Genomic DNA, 5,000 nt, shown 5'->3' on the forward strand with positions numbered 1-5,000 from the left:
TCTCGCCTCCAAGCTGTCCAGCCTGGGTTCGAATCCCGACCCAGGTATAAACTGTCATCCTGGTGTTTCACAGGCAGGGTGATTCATCATTGTGAGTGCTGTCCCTCGGACGGACGTTAAACGTGAGGTCCCGTCTGCCGGCGTTAAAGATCCCACGTTGTCCTTCGTGAAGAGTAAGTGACCTATCGCCGGCACCCTGCACAAATTACAAATCCCTGCAGGTGTAGTCTGCAACCTTGTGCCCTTCTCGACATGAGGAAGATAAAACAAAACAAACAATATCACCACCCTCATCACCTATACCTGTATAATGGAAAAAAATGCTGAGTGTTGTGAGTTATCTCGTTCGTAAAACATTTTGAACACCCCTCGTAAAGAGACCATTTGGCCCATCCATGTCTGCGTGGCAATAACATTCTATCAATATCTATATGTTACTTGCATCCAATTTAACCTGCACTTACTGTCCACTTCTCATTGTACAGTACTCAACCTTTACATCTCATTGTCAGGATAAACAAGGCCATTGTTTCTGCCCAAAGGCTTAAACAACCTTTTCCCCCTCTTTTTTTAATTACCTTTGGATCTTTTAAAGCCACAGCTACCTTTTTTGCTGTGCTTCACAACTCTTGGCTGAAAAAGCAGATTTATAATACTTATCATTCGTTGAGATTGTCAAATTTGATTTAAAGATTCCTACTTGTGCTATTACTAATAGCTGTGACCTCATGACTGCATACTTAAGGTGGCAATTGTTTGATGGTGATTTGAGGCTCAGAGATTCATTAAGGGAAGAGGTTGCCTTAGGGAGGAACTGCACTGGAGACAAATTATTGGAGCAGAAACAATTGGTCTAGACAGGAAGCCCAAGGGTTCCTTGCAAGAGAGATCTTAACGAGCTAGGCCTGGAGCCTGCACTGGGGCCAATACAACTGGGATCCAAAGAAACCACTCCAATAAAGTGATGTCGTTACTCTCATGGCAATTGTCCCATCAACTTTGTGTTTTCTAAGAAATGAAAACTTATCCCACTTCCCTTTTGTCTTTGGTATGATATCAGTTTATATTTCATGCCACCTGGATACTGCTGGCCTTATAGCTCAGGAAGGATCCTGCTGAGAAGATTTAAGGGTTCAACAACACGTCTGAATTTCAGAGATAAAATGAATTGCCATCGCTCAGGTTCCATTTTTTCTGAACTCTGGTATCTGCTTCACCCAAAAAGGAATGGGGGGTTGGGAGGGTGGAAGTATCAGGTGGGATGGCGGATGACAATCCACTCTACCCAAAGGATCCTATGAATTTCTGATCTTGCCCTTTGACCAATAGCAGCACATGGGGTCGAGGTTTGAACCTTGGATAATAAGTGCATTCCTTCCTGAAAAAATTGCTGATCCCGAGCTGTTACTGATCTGATGCGATGCGAGAGGATAAAGGCTTCAAACGAAACCGGTTTTGTGCCCCGACAGTCTCTGGGGCTTTGCACTCTTGAGTTGGGTCTTGAGCAGCTGCAGCCAAACTCCATCTTGCAGTACCACCTTCTGCTGATGAACTTGAGTTTTGTCTCACTGCCCCACAAATGAACCCTGTGCTTCTCATATCAGGAAACTCCAAAGGTGTTCCCCATATAATGAAGGAATTGTCCCTGCCAGCGATCCTCTGGACAGATGTTCATCTTTTTCTTTGTGTTTTCCCGACAGTCACACCTTAATCCCAGCCGTGGGGTAGGGTTAATGAGTTTCTCGATCCTCTGGATTGTCTGTTATTGGCTCTGAAACTTTGTGGAAAAAGAAAAGCTTTTTTACATAATCACAACACCAACCTTGTTTAAGAGAAAACCCTTTTGACCTACCCTCACCCCCATGAAGCAAAAATACAATCTCGAGATCTGCATCTGAAACAATAAACAAACGAGCAGATTTCCCATGGCAAGTCATTGAGGATAACCCGAATGCTTCTCAAAATGGCTCAGTCTGGAGAAAGTCTCATGATCATGAAGATCCTCATCGACGGTTTTGTCTTGCGTAAGCTCCACCAGCCAACACCCTCATGATGTCACCGTCCCATTGGACAATGGAGCTGATGACCTCATCTGTACTGAACCGGAGCGCACTCTAGTGGTAACTTCAGGCGTAAGGTGCTTTGGGATTGCGGTTCCCTGGCAACGAGGCCACCCACGATCCTCTTGGGAGCACCCATGATGCTTCCTCGTCTGGGCTGCGATGACGCAAGGAGGGATCACGGGTTATTTATATTCAAGTCAGGATACCGATTGTTGGCTTTTCCCCTTTTTTCTATCACAACAGAGTCAAAGTGATATGTTATTATATAAGGGGACTTCAAAAAGTTTTCAGAATAAGGACAAAGCCAATGATATTAAACATAAAAGACATTCTTTAAATACATAAGGGGTAAAGAATAGGTTGAGACAAGTGTGGGTTCATTGAGGAATCACGCAGGGAGAGTGGCTTGTGATGAAAGTGAGATGGCATGCTTAAACAGTTACATTTGCTTCAACATTTACATAAAAAGTCAGGGGAATTGGCAATAGTTAAGAGTGTCTATTAAAGTGAGGAAAGACATTTAGAGGAGTTCCAGGTAGGAGTGGAGGAAATAAAGGAACAACTAGCCAGGAGGCGACGATGGTTCACGAGCGGAATTTGATGATGTAGATTGTTTCAGAAGTCAAGGATGAGACAATGTTTGACCAAGTTATAAAAATGATCAACATGATGTGATACGAGTGAAAGGTTATTAGCTGCGAAATGTCGAAAACCCGGTTTCATTCAACAACTTTCAAAATTTGACCTTTGCATAACCTTTAAAGGTCACAAAACAATGTTGTGGACATTAAAATAAGGAAACAGGATACATGCTATAGCTTATTGGAGTTAGTTCGTCGAAGAAGGTCGAAAACCCGGTTCGATTCCCACAACTTTGAAAATTTGACCTTTGTGAACTTTAAAGGTCAAAGGTCAAGGATTATGACCTTTGATGCAAAACTTCCTCTGGAACATTCCAGGAACAATACAACATCATACAGGCTATATGATATTTCGCACTCCTCGGATTATATCCATACTTTGATGAAATCAGCGTAAAAACAAACTTGAAGAGGGCGCCACGGGCAAGGTGTTCGAGATAGAGCAAAATGGTTTCAAGATTTTCAGTGGGGAATGACCTCAAGATTATGCATAAAAAATATTGTCATCCTAGCTCTCAAAGTTTTGGCGGTCATATGATTTTTATGTCAAAATTCGCAATTTTCTAAGTTTTTGACCTTGTGACCTTGACCTTGGGACGAAAATGAAAAAAAATCGGACAACGTCAAGTTTTAGATCATTCATTTTGCTATTCAAATACCGAAGAACCCATTCCATTCAGTCAATTCCCTAGAAGATAGATTTTTAATTCAACTACCCCCTAAAAATTGCCATTTTTAGGGGGTGGCTCCGCCCACAATGGGAGTAGCACGCCCTCATCCAGGAAAACACAACTTGATGTTGATATTGAACACATAACCAAGTTTCATCAAGATCGGATCAAAGTGCACGGAGTTATGCTCTGGACAGACAGACACACAGACAAGCCGGTAGGCGGACATGGGTAGTCGATCAAGTCGAATTTACTCGTTTTTCAGCCGTTACTCGCCAACAAAAGCGTCCATAGCAACGGTTTTTTCTCACACATAACTAGGACATACCATGAACCTACCATACCAGTTTCATGTATATCTGACTCGGTCTCTGAGATATAACGAACTTCGTTTTTTTATTGTTTTTGACCAGGGTTCATTCAAAGTCTATCTTCTCCGACAGTTTCCATAGGATCCGGCTGGAAATTTTTGACAATATGGATGAATGTGCTGCCCACAGTCGCTCGTGGCCCGATTTTTGAAAAAATTAATTTTTTAGATTTTTTTGAAAATTTCAAAGGTCCGTTGCTAGGTGACGGATGGGTCCATAGCAACGGTTCTCATTTGCACACAACTTGGTCATGGTATGAACCTACCAACCAAGTTTCATTGAAATCGCCATTGTATTAACAGAGCACTGGACCAAACAGACATACATACAGACAGACAGACAAACATGTCGACAGAAATACTGATAATAAGGGTAGACTAGATTGATTACCCAATACACACAGACATAACGAATATAGTGGTCACTCTGGCTGGCGCTCGTGAACCAAAAGGCGCGTGATGAGACATCTCACTGTATTGCCATGTCTCAGTCTCACCACATAGATTTTCCCAATCTTAGCTGCGACCCTACTATCTGTCACCACCCATTTCTTCAAAACCTATCTTCTCCCTCAAAATTGACCGAATCAAACTGAATTTTTTTATATGTTGTACATATGGCCAATGCGCACAATTTCTCAAGTGGGAATTTCGATAAAAAAAAAAAATCGAGAAAAAATATGAAAAAACCCAAAAATTACAAGTGGGCGTGGCTCCACCCACAATGGGCGTGGGATGCCCATCGCCAGGAAGACAAAACTAGGCATGGATATCAACATCATATTCAAGTTTCATCCAAATCGGATCACATCCCACGAAGTTGTGCTCTGGACAGACAGACAGACATACATACATAACGAATATAGTGGTCACTTTGGCTGGCGCTCGTGAACCAACAAGAGAAGATAAATCTTCAGGGTCAGATATACAACCAAGAGCATTGAGGGAGGTTCTCTGCTCTTGCATATGGCAGCTTCGCTGCCGGGTAACTATCATTTCTTGGAAGCACAGCTCTGCCGCTGATGCTGTGCCCCTCTACTAGTACACTGGTATTCATTTTGCCGACCTCGGAAGGATGAGAGGATGAGTGAACCCCACCTGGTGTTAATTCAGCGGAAAACGGGGCTCAAACTGAGGACCTGAGGACCTAAGCCAGCCACCTGAACCACTAAGCCAACACCAGGTGTATTGAGGGAATTTCAGAGCAGATAAGCGAGATGTTAACCGATATCTTTAACAGCTCATTGTAGTCCAA

Source organism: Eptatretus burgeri, chromosome 9, assembly GCF_056783735.1.
Source record: "Eptatretus burgeri isolate ZD-2024b chromosome 9, Ebu_testis_v1, whole genome shotgun sequence".
NCBI classification, from domain to species: Eukaryota; Metazoa; Chordata; class Myxini; order Myxiniformes; family Myxinidae; genus Eptatretus; species Eptatretus burgeri.